Consider the following 18,489-nt stretch of genomic DNA (forward strand, 5'->3'; position numbering starts at 1 on the left):
TTCTCTATGCCCTTCCTCTAGAGGGGAAAATATAGCCAGAAGGGAAATTTTATACAGAAGCAGCTGACTGTTCTCTTTAGTTCATCCTGGTAGGAACTTATTTATTCCAAACGAATTCTCTTATTTTTCAGTGCAGCATTTTTTTTCCACTTATATTTGAGAATTTGAAATGTTAGGCTTGTATTTTAGTAAATTATTTTATACGCATAATAACCCATTCTGGAGTCTGTGCTGGTGGGCCAACATATGCACCTCAGTCCACTGAGGTGCTGTGGACTTCATTCCTCAGTTTGCTCCAAGCCTGCTTGTGTTGGTTCCTGAACACACCGAATTGTATATTTTTAACTCAACAGTTTGTTTTGAAACTTGCCCCTAAGACCATCTCTTCAAGTGTCCTTCAGTCTAGAACACAAAGCTTTTAGTCTCTAATATTTCTCTATCTAAATGGTTTATATATCATTTTTCCACTTTCCTTCCAGCACAATATCATCTATTTAAGTTTTTATTAGACTTGCATGGCCAAAGGATTCTGGGACAGAGTAATTAAATGAAACAATTATTGATAGTAATATGTTATTGAGTGAAGAGGAGCATTTTAGAAGTAAAGATTCCCCTCCCCCCCCCCCCCCCCCCCCCCCCCCCCCACACACACACACAAATAATGCATTACCATCTGTTCCCATTTCAAACGAATCAGGACTGAAGGAGTAACATGAAAGAGAAAACTGGGTCAACATTTACATTTCAAGTCAGGTTAGAGTTTGCTTTGTCAGTTTGTTTCCACTTGGATATTTAAAGGTTAAAAAAGATTATTTCAGGCACAGGGTAAACAAGCTATGAAATGGACCCTCTGGGTAAGCCCCATAAAACTGTGAGACCCAAAGAGAAGCCAGGAAAATTACAGGGAAGGAGTACTGTTTTTTGTAATTTTAATCTGCCTTTAAATTTGTGAGACTAAAAGGATAAGAAAACCCATTTTAACTTTTTGTTGTTAAATCTCTGTGTTCAGCCCTGGTTTCCTGACTGTACTTGGTCCAAATGGGTGCCTCAAGGTTACAGAGTGACCTGTGAGGTTGTCCCTCTGACTGGCGGCCTAGAAACGTCTAGTATTTAAAAAGATAAATCTCAAGCACGTGTACACTATCTCTACATTTTCTTTTTATAGCAGTGACTAACATTTTGCAAAATCATAAAGAGAATTGTGGACTTTGTGGTTAAAGGAGACCAACAAGACCAGGAAACTTTATTTATTCTATGAGGATATCTTGGGAGATTCTGAGCTAGGATAACGTATTTCTAGTAAGTAGTTTGTATTTGGGTTTTATTCTTTTATCCAGTTTGAATACGCTTTTGCTGATTCAGCTGTGTCTGTCCTGTGTGCCTGTGTGTGTGTGTGTGTGTGCGTGTGTGTGGATATGTGGATATGCAAACATGCCTATGTCTGTGTGTTTTGGGAGTTGCACTAAGAATCTCTTTTCTTATTTCTCATTCATAGTTGGGTCTAATGGATGCCTAAATATTATCAATACTCTTCTTCTTTTATTCTGTAAATTTTACTTTTACATATTTAAAGTGGTTTGGTGTTGATAAACTACCTGCTTAGGTGTTTTGCTTAACACTCATGTGATAATATTTGATAGAGATTTTAGTAAATAAACAATATATAAACAATATATAACTCATTTGTATCATTCACAGCCCTGCTAAAATTCTTCAATGTCTTCTCATTGACTTTGAATTAAATACAAATTCTTTATCTTGATGTAAAAGACTTTCCCCATTTTAGGATTTTCTTCCTAATTCACTACCTGCAAGCATGTATTATTCAGCTGTTGAGTGTTATGTTCTAAAAATGTCAATTAGGACCCTAGTCAGGGCACATGAAGGAAGCAACCAATTGATGTGCTTCTCTCACATTGATGTTTCTCTCTGTCTTTCCCTCTTTCTTTCACTCTCTCTAAAATCAATAGAAAAATATCCTCAGGTGTGGATTTTTAAAAAATTGCTGCATGAACAATCAGTTTCCATCTTACACCTCTATATCAAGTTGGCCCATTTTATGAACTCAGTTTGGGCTTTTTCTTTCCTCCTCTGTCAGCTGGTCACGGTTCATAAAGCCACAGTTGTTAATCTAAGGGAGTGGTGTCATGCAACAATTTGTGACATGAATTTCTGGGCCACTTCTTTATACAGATTACTGTAATTTCTGGCCTGCTCAAGTCTAATCCCAGATGTACAATATCCATTTTATGATAAATTGCTGCTCAGCCTGCTTTACCTGAGATCTTGGTGAGTCTCATAGTAAGCATGAAGGTTACTTGATTTTCCACAGTCAGATTGTATCATGCCGTGTAGCCTGACACGAGTTATTTTTCAGATGATATATGTTATCTGCTTCAGATAGCATGACCTAGTTCCATAATGGAAGAGTGCTGTGATTCTCCTATTGGTCTTGCCATTTGGGATCTTTCTTTACTGTAGATACCGCCAGTGCCATGGTATGGCCTGGTCATCTGCCTCAAGTGGCAAGGCTGCTTGTAAATGTTACAGTGGCTTTCCTTGCTCTGACGCCACTTGAAAGGACCGGGATGGGGAGGAGCCTGCAACTGAGGTACATGCCCAGAATCGAACCCAGGACTCTTCGGTCTGCAGACCGACACTCAATCCACTGAGCCAAACTGGCCAGGACTAGGTCAATGTTTTATATTTTTTACTGACAGTTTGGCCCACTTTATAAAAATATGCATTTATGGATTTTAAAGAGACAGGAAGGGAGAGACAGAAAAATCCTTCCACATGCACCCTGACCAGAGTTGGAACATCCATGTAGAGAGCATAGTTCAAACTTAGAAGTACTTCAGTGACATAATTACTGTATGTGTCTGGGAAGTAAGGGAGTTCCAGTACCCCTATCACTTCTCTCTGTTCATTTAAGCAATGTGGGTCTAGAATTTCTGGATCCTACAGAAAGTAAGATTCCACAGTAAGAGTACATAGTAAGAGTGACAGTAAATCAAAAATTTTTACTATGACCTGATTACTTTGGAATTTTTTAAGAATATGTTTTTATTGATTTGAGACAGAGAGGAAGGGTGGGAGAGAGAGAGAGAGAAACATCGATCAGCTGCCTCCCATACCTCCCTGACTAGGGATCAAACCCACAACCTGGGTATGTGTCCTGACTGGAAATTGAACCTACCACCTTTTGGTTTACCAGACGATATTCCAAGCAAATAATCCACACCAGCCAGGGCTACCTTGTGGTCTTTGTGCCAGCAGACCAGGAAACAAAGAAAGGAGTTACTATATTGCAGGATAATTAACCATGATCATCAATGGAAATGAAAATGTTGGCTTCATAAAGAGGGCAATAGCTGGTGGGCTCATGGTATTTTCTGGTCCAGTTATACTTCTAAATATACAAGCACAACTGTGGTGTTTTGGAGTATAATAATAGGAGCTCAAGTCTCTCAGGGATGAGGGTCTAAGAAAACCTATAAGGCAAGGTATCCATACCAACAGGAGGGTTAGATGAGCAGGAGGGAAACCTAGAATGGGCGACAGAGGAGGGACAGGAGTAGTATCAGTTATGGTCTAAAGACAAACTGTAACAGTGCAGTTTGGAGTTTGTCCCAGTAAGTCTCCTCTTGAAAGTTTCCCCAGAAATTATAACCAACAAATACCTCAAAGAACCTGTGCCTGGATAGAGTGAAATTAATTAATAAAGCAGGTGAATGGGAGTGGTCGAAATAGTGAATTATAACTGATGCCCCACTCTGATCCCCCCTTAACAACTATGCACCCATTCCATTCTGTTGTGTTGACTGATGACCAACTCACAGCTCTACTCTTTGCTAGAGATCTGCCTTCAGCCAAATGAGAGTTCCCTTGCCCAGGAGGCACTGCTGCCCACCTCTATATCCCTGCAGGCAGAGCTTGGTCAATGACTGGCTGGCATGTGGTACAAAAGACTGGCTCTTTTTTTCCCAAAGGAGGAACAGTTCTGCCATGCAATCTTTTCCCCAAACTTGCCCATGTGGTCAGTCTGAAGCTAGTGTCCATCTGAAACTACATCCTTGCTTTCTTTACCCCCTGCTCTACCCTAATTCCCTGACTTTCTTTCTTTTGAAAAAGGTCACAAGTAAATTACTTGAATAAAAATCTATATATTGCCCTGGCTGGCTTGGCTCAGTGGATGGAGTGTCAGCCTCCAGACTGAAGAGCCCCTGGTTTGATTATGGTTAAGAGCATATGCCAGGGTTGCAGGCTCAATCCCTGGGGTGGGGGGCGGGGGGGGTGGGGTGGGGGGGGGCGGGTTGCAGAAGGCAACCAATCAATGATTCTCTCTCATCATTGATGTTTCTCTCTTCCCTCTCCCTTCTGCTCTGAAATCAATAAAGATATATTAATTTTTTTAAAAAAAATCTATATATTAGCTCTGCTTCCAGGAAACCTGAACTAAGACATTTACCATCAGATTACCTATTTAAAAATATTCATATATTGATACTTAACATAGATATATATTACACAAGATATATTTATATATCTTGTATTCCCCATTTGCCAATCCTTGTAGACAACATATATTTTTCCTTATCTTTGTAGTCAATACTATGAACAGACTACGCCTTCAATAAGCACTTCTGGATATAAAGGCAGGAGCAAGCTATCATGTGATAATTTTTTCTCAGCAAAACACCTGCTTTATAACAGTTCTGAGCTATATCCTCCATAAATGAATTTTTAATGTATTTTATAGTGAAAAGTTGGCTAATAAAAGACGAGCTAAAACCTCATGGTCTCAATTCCTTACTGAGCAGCATCATTTTTATTGTTGTTTCCAAAATGAGATCATCTTTCTTTTCTGCTTTCACATTAACTAGATTTGTTCAAAGATCTGACATTAATGTCATCAGTCTGGGCTATTGCATGAGTCCCACTAACTGAGTTTTAAAATATAGCCATTAGCATGCCATGGAGGAAGATTTGATCTCATCATGCTATAAATCACTTGTTTTTCTGAGAAGATTGGAAATAAGACAGGCAGCTGTGCTTTATCAATGCATATATATATATATATATATATATATATATATATATATATATATCCTTTCCCATTTCAAAGTTTGTAGAAGTAAAATAATGTGATTAGGTAGCCACGCATATTTAATGTTCTGAAAAGTAGGTCATTGTTGAGATTAACTGATGGATTAAAAGGATTTAGAAAGGTGGTAAATTTTTGATTTGCATATTTTACGAAAGCATCTTGACTCTTGTCTAGTCCCCTTCCCACCTTTTACAGAGCAGCAAGCCAAAGCACTACATCTAGCAATTTAGTAGTTGCAAATTACGCTTGCCTGTGTTTTGTTTTTATTTTTTGACCTTGAGCAAATTATCAGTATTTCCACACTAGATTTATTTTCCATAATCCATCAACTGAATTGCTTTGAGGCCACTGGAAATGAGACAGGAGAGTGATAATGTGACAGATGAGGACAGAAATAATTAAATAGTGCTCAGCATAAGGCTACTACATATCTCTTTGACCAAGCATCCTTTGAAAATGCCTTAAATACCAATTAAATAAAAACTGCTTATTGTTCAAAGTAACTCTCCCTTTTGGCATTTTGGCCTCATCAATGGCACTTTCCAAAAGATTAATTAATAGCCTTCTACTAGATGGGTAAATGTAATTTATCCTATTTGTTTCTTTAGTTCAGCAGCTAGCACTTTATTGTATAAACAGTATATATATATATATATATATATATATATATATATACTTTTTGAGAAATGATACTTTTTAACAATTTAAAATATGCAAAAAGTTAAAATGCACTTTTGTCGAATTACTCATTCATTTATTCATTTATTCAATAAGCCAGCTCATATTTAGTGAGAAGAGAGGCACATAAATAAATGGTTACAATAGAGTGAGTACATGTAATACAGATGTATGTTCATGATGCACATATGGAAACACAAAGAAAGAACATCAAACCCAAGAGGATGATATCAGGAAAGTCTTCCTGGCAGAGATAATGGCAGCAGCTGTGTGTTGGTGAATGCATTAGAGTCAGCCAGGCGAAGGGTAAGATGAAGAATAACCTAATAGGGTGAGATATGGTGAGACGATCAAGCAGATGAATTTCAAGGATAGAGAAAAACATGTGAATCAGTGGGGTAGGGTTAGATGAAGACTTTTAAAAGAAAATTCAAAATAAAATCTTATTTTTTTTACATGACAAGATATATATATATATATATATATACTGAAATTAAAATAGATTTTTTCCTAGATTTTCTGATGGCAAATTGTGATATATTTATTCAAACTAATCTATTATCATTTGGGGGATGTGGAGTGGGATGGGTGTAGGTTTAATTTTTTTCTGGTACTGAGGTACTGCAGGTAATAAGCTAGCAATGTACCAGGGTAGAAGGCAGCTAGCGTCGCATAGGTGTGAAGTGAGCTAGAGTTTGACAGGCCCACATCACAAATCCACTCTGTTTATATGTCAGATATTTTGACACTTATGGATGACAATAAGAAGTCAATAAAAATTTAAGAATTATAAGCAGGAAAGAGGCATAAAACATGGAAATTATAAAATCCTGGTGTATTGCTTATTTCATTCTTATTGAGTTCTAATTATTCAAAAGATATAGTCAGGTGAGAACAGAATAAATATTCTGTTATTTTCACAATCCTTTATCTGAACACAGGCAGAAGTTTTATTTTTTAATTTAAAACATAATGCTTTATTTTTCTAATGAGGTTGTTGTTATTGTTAATCCTCACCTGAGGATCCTTTTTCCATTGCTTTTCAAAGAGTGGGAAGAGAGAGGAAAAGAGGGAGGGAGAGAGAGAAACATCGATGAGACACATCTATTGGTTGCCTCTAGCATGCACTGCGACCCAGGGCAGGGAGCCAAGCACAACCCAGGTACATGCACTTGACCAGGAGTGGAACCCACAACCCTTCCCTGCATGGGCCGAGACTCTAACCACTGAGAAACACTGGCCAGGAGCTTACAGAAGGTTTTTTAAAAAGATATAAGCATTCTTAATGAAAGGAGACTTCTTTGTTTTTACAACAGAAAAGGTGGTTTATATAAATAATTCTATCCTAACACTCTTAATGGTTGTAGTAATCAGCTACCCAGTGCTATCAAAATATCCATAGCAAAGTAGTAACTCATTATAGCAACGGGGAACACATACCTTTTATTCACACTTTTATTAGACAATCATTTGACAAACATTGATTCCTTTTAATATACAGTATTGAAAGTTAATTTAAGCAATTTTCTCTAGGATCAAACTATTCAAAATTTCCAAGTCTCAAGTTTCCCTTCAACTACCTGCCTGAGTTGAACAGCTCCCCTTTGCAGTGATTCCACCGAGGTGTGATGTTACTTGAATAAACATTTTACCCAGTAAGAGGCATATCCATTATCTTCACCCTCATTAATCTCCCCTTGTCCCTGTGAGAATAAACTAGTCATCTTTTCTGTCAAAGAACAGTGTAAACAGCCACCATTTTGGACTGCGTGACTTGACAGCTGCCATGTTGGCCGTATGGCTTGCAGCTCCCCTGGGGGCCACCATCTTGAAACAGCAAAGGCCAACCCCCTCCCTTGGAATTAGCCAATCATGAAAGACTGTGTGCCTGAGCTCCAATCAAGAGTGAGGAACAGGTCATATGTGTCAGGGATTATAAAGCCAAGCACACTGCCTGCTCAGTGTACACACGCTACCAGACCATGTGTGTGCACCCTTCTACATAGAAGTAAAGATGTTTGCCTTGCTGCCTGGCTCCCGAGTATGTTTTGTGTTCTACCAGGACCCCTGAACTTGGGGGGGGGGGGGCGGGCTCGCCTTATTTCTAACATCCCCAAAGAGACCCCAAGTGCAATCTGATGTTCTTAGAGGATTCTTCACAATTTACATAGATTGTTCCCACCGCTTCTCAAATTCCACTTCATGTTCATCATTCTCTTTGCATAATATCCTGCTACTATAGAGATTATCTGTTTTGTCCTTTACTTATAGAGTGCTCTAATCCTATTTTAAGGAACAATTTTCATACATTGATCAGCAAAAAGGAGTCTTCTCCTCTAAGATCTAAAATATATGTACTTAGTGACTATAAAGTCAAAATATTTGAAGAAAAAATATGTACAAGTGGACAATAAGTTGTGATTGAGAAGCTTAAGATGTTTTCACTAAAACAGAAGGATAACTGCCATATTGAGATTGATCTTTATTTTTTTTTCTTCTGCTTTAGGCCTTTATGTTTTCTGTCTAATTGGCTAGCCAGCAGGACTTACAGAGTCCTGAATTAAGATAATTTTCACTCTGCCACTTACTACTTCAGGCAAATTGCCGCATGTTCCTGATGTCAGTTTTCCACCTGTTTCATCAGAATGACAAAATATTTTTATAGTTTTCAGCAGGAGAGCTTTGAGCAGTCATTTAGACATAATAGTAGTCTGTGGCAGCTATTATTGCTCCTGGACTAAGAACTAAGTACCAACAACCCCAGGCTATTGAGCCGTTTCCTGGGAGTTCGAGGAGGAAAGACCAAATTTCTGATGCAAACACATTTTACTATTTTGTAAGTGCCTGTGGATTTGTAAAATAAAAATTCTTGCATTAATAACTCTTTACAGACATATGCTATGAAATGTAAGAGGATGTATAATAAATAATTTTATTTCTGCAGTGGCACTTGCCTGTGATGATGTCTATGTTATTTTAGCCAAATAAAGAATTTCAGTTTGATATCAGATTCTAATGACAGTAATTCAAATGAATTTGGAAATAGTAGGGAGAATCCAAAATAGTCACATAAAAATATGATTTAGAAGGACCGAACTGTCCAAATGAAAAAATAAACAATGTCAGTGGCAGCATAATTTTTATTAAGTAAAATTAGAAATTTATATAGAGGCATTTCTAATTAGCCTGTATATTATTTCCTTTTAACAGTATTGTAATTGTTGACACTATTACAGATGTCTCCCTTTGCCCCCCTCCACCCAGCCCTCACCCCACCTTCACCACACTGTTGTCTGTGTCCATGGACTCTGCACATATGCATATATGTTCTTGAATCTTATGATGCTAGAGCAATGTATTATTTTGCCTCTTTATTAACCATGATTGCATTTATCACATATTTCTTTCTTATTCAAATTTATTATTTTGGATTTCTGCCTACTTCTGGCTATTGCCTCTTTTCTAGCATATTTAGAATTGAGCCAAGATTATGTCATTTTGCATGCAAATTCCAACACCATTTTAGGCCCTTTGACCCTTCTTGAAATAGCTAATTCCCTGGTGTGCAGAGGTGGTGGCAGGGATGGCAGCAGATGACAAGGTGTTGAAAATTCTATTTCGCTCATTAACTACTTAGCTGTCAAGGTCTTTATGTCTATGTAAGATTGCTGAAACTGGCATGATTTAAATCAATTTACATATTTTATTTAAAAAATTAAAAGGAAGTTGATGTTTGAGAGCCATTGTGGCAACACATCTATGAACATTTTTATGACTAAAACTAAAATTTCACTTTAGTATTCATAGTCATGTAAATTTCTATGCCCTTCAATAATGTTTTACATTAAATAATCACTTTGGCATTGTCTAAAGAAAAAGTTAACAGTGAATTTTCAGGAGGCTTTGTCAGATTTATGTATGGCCCCTTATGGTGGGCAGATTTCTAAGAGGATGCCAGTAATCTCCAATCTTGTATAATCTCTCCTTGTGTGTGGGTGGAACCTGTGATTATTGGCAGATATCATTGCCATGGTTATGTTTCATTATATGTCAAAAAAGATTTTCCAGGTATAATTAAGTTCCCAAATCAATTGATCTTGAGATAGAGAGATTACTCAGGTGGACTTTATCTGATCACATTAGCCTTTTAAATCTGAGTCTCAAGATGGAGAAAGACAGAAATCCGAAGGATGCAACATGTAGTTAGTTGTTGATTTGAAGACAGAGGGAAGCAATAGCAAAGAATGAATATGGAAGGCCTCTATGAGCTGAAAACAGCTCTTGGATGACAACTGGCAAGGAAAGAAACTGAATTCTGCTAACAAGATTTCATTTGGAGGTGAATTCCCCCCCCCCACCTCCCCGCCCCGAGTCTCTACACAAGATACTAGCACTGTAACTTTCTGAATTAGCTTTGTGATACCCTGAGAAGAGAGCTAGCTATATTATGCCAAAATTCTGACCTACATACAGACCATGAAGTGTCATTTTATGCTGTTAAATTTGCAGTACCTTCTTTACAATAGGAAACTAAAACACCCTTTTTCCTCTTAAAAAAAGCATGAGCTAATTTGCACTCAATATTTCAAATTAACTGTTTGTTTTGGATGTTAAAAATTGTCTTTTTCTTTTTATCAAGTATCATCAATTTTGAAAAGTAATTTCATTTTAATACCAACTTTAAATGGTTAAAGTTTTAACTAATGTGGGACAATTTTCTGAATGGTCATACACTATGCTATTTTATATATTCAGCCAGGTTCGAAATGTTCATTGATGAGGATGAAAGCAGGAAGAAATAGGGGCTGTTAAAGTTTCTCTGTTAAAAAAAAAAAAAATCCAAAAAAAAAAAGGGAAAAAAAAAAAAAAAGAAACTCAACCACTGAGCCATGCGGGAGGGGCGATCCTGATCATGTTTGCCTCCCCGGACCCTCAGGTCATTAAAAAAATAATAATAATAATAATAAATAGATTTTTTTGTGGGCTCTAAGAAATAATTAATTAATTAATTAATTTAAAAAAAATCCAGATTGGAAAAGTAATAAAACTGCATGGCTTGCTGGGGCACATCAAATTAATGCTCAATTTAATTCAGAAGATGAGACAAAAAAGCAAATAGGAATGTAATTCAAAGCAATTTAGCCAAGGAGAAATCACAGGGAAGATTGTCCTGATTGAAAAGGAATTTCATGGGGAACAGTGCTTTTGAAGATAATATCTATCATCTTCTAAACAGGGGAATTTCCAGGGAGAGGCTTCAGGGGGAAATACTGCTTAATTTACAAAAGAAAGTCTTTATTTATTTGATGTAAAAGAGGATGGTAGTTTAGGAAACCAGGTGGTTTTATTTGTTTGTTTGTTTGTTTCAGATGAAGTAAAATTTAAAAAGATGAATTCCCCTTTACTACTAAATAGCCAGGACAAGCCCAGCCCACCTGCCAAGAAATGGTATGACACTGACCCAAGACTGGTTTGTTGGTTAGTATTTTCCCAGTTCAAAAGTGTAGGTTTCTGTTTTGTAGAAAAGGGGCCAGTGACAGCATTATTCTTTATCATGTAGTTTTAATTTAGTAAAAGTGCCATGAGGAAAAATAGAAAATTAGCAACTTCTTTCATCTAAAAAGTTCCAATTTAAAATATACAGCAGTTGGCTAAATGAGGTCAAGGTTTACTTTCCACAGATCTTAGCTTTGGGGAAAATTACAGTATCTTGCAGGATAGTAGAAAGAGCTAAAAAAAATTCTTTTAATATATAACACAAAGAAGTTGCTCATTATACATTACTTATCATATTATAGTGTGCATCAGGAAATGTGTTTAAGGACACTCTCAACAGAAAGGTTCTTTCTTAAGAATAAGTAATTTTAATTTTTAGATCTATTGCTCTGAATGACAATATTGCATTTATTTAGAAGCTTATAATGCTATTTTTTATTAAGAAAATTATTACTTAAGCTACTTATCACAGGGAGCAAAAGCCAAAGGGATTAAAACTCATGAATATAATGATTGAGTAATTTTTAGTAATAAGAAACACCATGTTATACATATTCTGGGTGTCAACTGCAATTTAACAAAGAGAACTCAGCATATAAGTTCTATAAAGTGTTAATGCATTGCAATGTCTCTCCCATAAGACAGTCATACCTGTAGGAGGAGTCAATTCTTCTCTTGTTCTACTACCTTCCATTATTTCCAGATCTATAACTCAAAATATTTATTTATCATTTTATTCACTAAATATTCATTAAATGACATCTTCATGCAGCAATAAATAGGACAAATAGTCTATTTTCATATGGACTACATTTTATTTGGAGAAAAATATCAGCATGATATGAGAGACAAATTATAAATTTAAATCCAGAAGGAGAAGGCATATATACAAGAGATGTTCAGAGTTTGCTAAATTTTTTTAATAAAAAATTTAGTAATGAAGGTGAAAATTAATTTCAAAGATTCTCAAATATCTGGATGAATTTATTGATACCTGACAAATTTATCAGAGATTCTGAATTCAATGTTGTGGTGCTGACTGATAGATGGTAGCCCACCTTTAAATAGGGATCAAATTATAGAAATTTCTCTGGTATAATGTATCAGATAAAATACAAGGACTTTGAGGGACAGGAAGGCTGGAATATGTTTATCTGGCTTGAATCATCATGAGCTCACCAGTTATGTTGTATAGGATCCAGATCACTCTCTTTACCATGATCTTGAGATCTACATTGATAAGGGAAACATTACCATGCAGGTGGGAGCTGAGAGACTCTATACCAGCAATTAAGATAGGGTCCCTAATTCTATTGGATATAGGAGGATTTTGAGATGGTGAAGAGCATGACATGATGTTTCTTATAATAGTTAACAGAGTCTCTGGTATTCTAAATGTGGTTCTTAGAGATTTGTTAATGATTAATGATTATGATATTTACAGAAGCTAAATATGTCGGTTTGCTAAGGTCCTACTTGAGGTATAAAATAGACAACCATCTTGACTTGAAGAGAGTCCTGACTTTAGTCACCATTTTAGAAAACCCTTCCTCAAATCTAAGACCTGAGTCTCAATTTAAGGTATGAATGGGTATCCTTCATGAAGGACCTTAAAATAAACTCACAAGTATATCTATGGAGGTAGATTTATCCAAAAGAATGTGCAAATAAAAACTCATTTAGGAAACTACATAGTAGTAAAAGGGATCCTCACAGATCTTAGGGGATTATTGAACACTGGCTCCAGATTAAATCAATAACTAGAAATCCATTTTAACCATTGGTCAGAGGAGCTTCCCAAGAATGTTTATTATTATTATTATTATGTCATCATTTTTAAAAATATGTTTTTATTAATTTCAGAGAGAGGGAGGGAGAGAGAGAGAGGACTAGAAACACCAATGATGAGAGAGAATCATCGATCAGCTGCCTCCTGCACGTCCCCTACTGGGGATTGTTCCCACAACCTTGGTATGTGCCCCGACAAGGAATCAAACTGTGCCCTCCTGGTTCAGAGATCGATGCTCCACCACTGAGCCACACTGTCCAGGCAAACCAATCTTTTTCTTTTAAAAAATGTTTCTGTATTGTTGAAAGTATTATAGATGTCCCCTTTTTTCCCCATTGACCCCTTCTAGCCCTCCCCTTTTCTTCCCCCACCCCAGGCCTTCACCACTCTATTGTCTGTCCATGGGTTATGCATATACTCATATAAGTTTTTATGATTATTATTTCTAGTTTAGATAAATTGACTTCAGGATAGAACTCTACTTTGGGGCTAGAGATGGAAAATATCAACTTGTTCAACTTTCTCTGCTGGGGTCCAACTGCAGCAGGTCCAGGGGTCCCCAAAGGTGTGGACGGAGTCGGTGAAGAAGGAATGACACGGAGACAGCCTTCAGTTGATCAGCAGCCTAGTCAGGAACTCAAGCCAGGATCTCCAGCCAAAGTTCTGGTTGGGATCTCCAGCCAAGTTCTGGTTAGGAGCTGATGTTTATTGTCTTGTCACATCTGTATTTATACCAGTCAATTTTAATCCTGTCAATTTCTATTGCAAAGGTTAGGGCGTTTCTTATCTCCATTCCAGGGAGTAAAGATTATGTAGCTTAAGCTTGATTGTTTGTAGTTAAAGTGATTAACTACCGCCTGGCATTTAGTTAAGGGGTTGTATCCCCTCCCTAACCTCAGGGAAAGATCCCCACCTGGGGAAACAACCTTTCTCGGAGAAGTGACCTTTCTTAAAACACATAGCACTAAGGGGAGCAAACATATTAAGAACAGTATGCCATATATGCCAGGTCCCTTGAAACATATGCTGTGCAGATGTTTCTTTCCTGTAGTGACTGTGTCAAGCAGCAAGGATGGACCGGCTTCCGGCAAATTCCCCCTTTTTTATTTTTTAAATGATAGCGCATGCAAATCAGTGACCACCTCTCAGATTGGGCTGTTTAAGACTCGGAAGAAGACTGACAAGCAATGACAACAAGCATAGCTATAAACATAGTGGATGGAGTGTACAAGGAGCCCCGTTCCTGTAGAAGGTTGCCAGCCTCTTCAGTCAAGGGATTTCAGCTGTCCTCAAGTTATTGGTTTGATTGTCTTTGTTGGTCTGGCTAGCGGGCGGCGTCACTGGCGATGGGCTTCCCGAAGCGTCAGCGAGTTGAAGGACTGCATCAAAGGGTCCATCAGGGCCGTGCTTGATGGTGGTGTCGGTGTCGGAGGATGAGTAAGCTGTGCCCTCTGGGTCAGCTGATATGGAAGATGGAGGGTAGTAGAGAGAAAAAGAAGAGAAAGCAAAAGAACTACAAGGCATGGAAGTGTTTAGAAAAAAGAGGGAGAAGAAAGGGAAGAAGGCAGCATCCTGACACAGCCCTTTCCTTCAGCTGCCCCTTTCCCTGTGGTCCAAGGTAGAAATGGGAAACAAGTCCTGTTGCAGTGAGAGGGCAGCTGCTGTCAGCCAGTCTCTGTCTTTACCTGGGTCCTGATCTGAGCTGGGCCAAGTCTCTTTCTGTTATCTGGGTCCCGATCTGAGCTGGGCGTGGGAAGCAGGAAGCAGCCATGGGGGCAGGAGACCTCCCTCAGAAGGGGCGAGTGTTCAAGCCCTTGCATAATTGGGGGGGTGAGGATCTGTGCCCCACCTCTGTTGACCCCCAAGTTCTCTCCTGCCGGCCCCTCTGTAACTGTGCCTGTCTTAGGTCATTCCTCCCTGAGGAATCTTACCTGTCTTTGACTAACCAGCCATCCTCCGGGGCCAACCAGGGTGATGTGAGGTTCAGTTCTGTCTCCTTGGTAGCCTATGCCCCTGTGGCCTCCATGCCCAGCAACTGCCTTGGGATCCCCTCGCCTGCTGGCAGGGCCCTGGCTTTGATCACATATCTTGGGGAACCCAGGTTTCATCTCCAGGGAGGGCCCAGCTCACACCATTGGGCGAGAGACAGATCCATGTTACCAGTCACCATGACCTCAGCATGAACAGAGAGCTCAGGCAACAGCTGTGGGCAATTGGATTGTAAGAAGAGGGTCCCTCTTGACATGAGGGTAATAGGGGCCAATACAGGACAAAGGAGAGTCCTGGGACAGGGCTTTCTCAGCCCAGGATGTCAGGCTCTTGGCACAAGACAACTCCATGTATGGGACATATACCAAACACCCCTAGTCACGGCATAAAAGGGAGGTGCCCTTCCTGGAACAGTAGGGTAGGGAGATTCTAGAAAAGGCTGTGTTCAGGAGAGAAGGAGAAAGGCCAAAGAACCAGCAAACAAGTAGTTAGATTTTAAAAAAAAGAAAGAAAAAGGAAAAGGAAAGGAGATGTGGGGCAAAGCTGGGACATATAGAAAGACAAAAAGGAGGCACATGTGATCCTCCCAATGGACAGGTGGTTCCAGCTCAGGGCTGCACATCTGCTGCAGACGGGCACTGGTCAGGTGTGCTAGGGTGAGGCGGAGATGGGGGGCGGTGAGACATAAGGTCGGACTAGACGGTCTGGAATCCACTCAGGTGAGTCTGTGTCCTGTGGAAATATACAAGCATATCCTCTCCCCCAGCTTAAAAGTACATCAGGTCCCTTCCATGTTCCTGTAAGTAAGTCTCTCTATTGACGAGGGCTTTAGTTTAATTCACCTATTTCCAAAGACTTGTTTGTAGACTATGCAGCAACTTTGTTGTCTTTCCTATATTCAAAATCTGCAAATTCCCTGCTCCCACGACCTCCTCTGAATCCACTACAAAATCCTTGAGGGTTGGTGGAGGTACAAGCTCTACCATCACCACGCCCTCAGCCACCAAGGAAACCAAGACCTCCTCTGCCTCTGTACCCACCCCCATGGCCTCTGTTTGGATGAAGTGGGATTCCAAATGTTTCAGCATTTAATCTTTCTTCAGCCCAGGTCAGTCTCCATTCTCTATTATAATCACAAGAAATGTTATCAAAGAAGGATTTAGTTTTGTCATAATAGCAATTAGGTCCAAGTGGATCTTCTTCATCTGCATTTCCTTCACTGTTTTGAGTATCAACACCTGAGTCTCCTTTATCTTCACCATTTATAAGCTTCTCCTGTTTCTCAAGTTTATCTTCCACTTTCAATTTAAGTTTATTATGAAACTCTCTGTCAATTTCCTCCTTGTTAAATTGTGCATTTGCACTTTCAAAGTCTTTCTCAAATTTCATAGGACCATCTCGCCGAATACCAAATCTTCCCCTACCACCTCGATGACTCCCACACCCTCTCCTTGGAACTGAAAGAGCACCTGGAACTATTTGTCTCTTGCTATCATTTCTAAGTTGCTCATTTTCTGGTCTTGAAACTTTGTGTATATCAGCTCGCCTGTGCTCTTGATTCTTTATTGCTTTTTGGCTGGTAGATGGTAAAGGCCTGGTCGATACAGGGCTCCTTCTCCCAACAGGTGCTGGAGCAGGTAAGTGGGCCGAGGCAGTCTCTACTGCTTGTTCCATGGTAGGGCTTTTTCTCAAAGGATCTAACTGAGGGCTTGAACAACCTTGAGATAACTGTGTTTTACAGATCTTGTATCCTGTGTAAAGGCAGAACCAACTGCACTACTTTGGGACAGGGTACCGCTGTTTGATGTTTCTGTTCCAAAGGATGTCAAGGAGCTTCCAGCAACACCAACAGCACCAAATTGCTGCTCAACTAATGAACTTGGACTGAACTGACTGTACATCGACATCCTGCCAAAAGGTCCATAGGAACCCACTGACTGGAATGAAGAAGTAGATGAACCTAGTGAAGACTGAACGATAGCTGGGTCCTGAGGCAAAGAACACTGTGGTTTTGGCGGCTCACAAGCAGTGAGGTCTTTAATATCACTTCCACGGAATATAATGTATTCAAAGACTTCATCTCGAGGTGGTATTGGACAATCTGTTTGTCTGTCTTCTGTACCAAAGGACCAAACTTTGGCGAGAGCTATGGTGGAGTTCTCGGTGTCGATGGTGTAGAGTATGCCCTCGTAGCGGATCTCCGCCTTGGAGATAAGGTTGATCTTGCTGCTGATGTATGGGGTGTCCCCACTAATGGCACCGCCACCAGCTGGAGAACCTGGTTTAGGCTTCCTTTCTAATTTAGGGAGCCTGTTTTGAATGGGAGGGCTTTTCTCCTCTCTACTGACTGAAAAGGACCAAGGGTCATGTTTATGATATTTATTCTCCTTCCGATCAGTAGGCATAGCTAAATTGCTCTTAAATTGAGCTGGAGACAATAATGATGTGTCTTCTCTAGGTGGAGCCGAGGGACTATTTAAAGTTTGAGAAAGTTCAACCATTTCTGCCTCTGGTGCCAAGGTGTCAAGAATTGAATTCCAGAGGGAAAGGGTATCTGCCGGGACCTTCTCAGATCCATGGCAGCTGTAATAATTCTTTAATTGCTCTCCTACTTTAGTCCAAGTTTCTAAATTAGCAGTTCCATCCTCAGGAAGCCATTGACATACATCTTGTATAAAACTTTCTGTTTGACTGGGAGTAACCTTAACTCCTCTGCTAGCAAGCATATGCGTTAAAAGATTAATACAGAGTCTTTCTTCTTTAGACTCAGTATGACCCATCTTGTCAATCTAAGTTCTGTACTAACTACTCAATTACCCTACGTATCCTCTATAGGGGGGGGGGGGGGGTCTGCAGCACCCTATGGTGCAGTCCTATCCCTCCCAAGTACGGGGAGACTTACCTAGGAGTCCCTGTTCAGGTGCCAGATGTTTGGGTCCAACCGTAGCAGGTCCAGGGGTCCCCAAAGGTGTGGACAGAGTCAGTGAAGAAGGAATGACACGGAGACAGCCTTCAGTTGATCAGCAGCCTAGTCAGGACCTCTAGCCAGGATCTCCAGCCAAAGTTCTGGTCAGGATCTCCAGCCAAGTTCTGGTTAGGATCTGATGTTTATTGTCTTGTTACATCTGTATTTATACCAGTCAATTTTAATCCTGTCAATTTCTATTGCAAAGGTTAAGGCATTTCTTATCTCCATTCCAGGGAGTAAAGATTATATAGCTTAAGCGTGATTGTTTGTAGTTAAAGTGATTAACTACCCGCCTGGCACTTAGTTAAGGGGTTGTATCCCATCCCTAACCTCAGGGAAATTTCCCCACCTGGGGAAACAACCTTTCTCGGAGAGGTGACCTTTCTTAAAACACATAGCACTAAGGGGAGCAAACATATTAAGAACAGTATGCCATATACGCCAGGTCCCTTGAAACAT

At 39.4% G+C, this 18,489-nt stretch overlaps 1 pseudogene; it reads right to left on the minus strand.

Moving 5' to 3' along the window:
* Positions 1-15,907: 15,907 nt before the first annotated feature.
* On the minus strand, positions 15,908-17,467 carry LOC139006326 (protein LSM14 homolog A pseudogene; annotated as a pseudogene).
* Between the last annotated feature and the right edge of the window lie 1,022 nt (positions 17,468-18,489).

The sequence above is a fragment of the Myotis yumanensis genome, unplaced genomic scaffold (genome assembly GCF_028538775.1).
Source record: "Myotis yumanensis isolate MYYU_CA2020_CCGP unplaced genomic scaffold, mMyoYum1.0.hap1 SCAF_3, whole genome shotgun sequence".
Classification (NCBI taxonomy): domain Eukaryota; kingdom Metazoa; phylum Chordata; class Mammalia; order Chiroptera; family Vespertilionidae; genus Myotis; species Myotis yumanensis.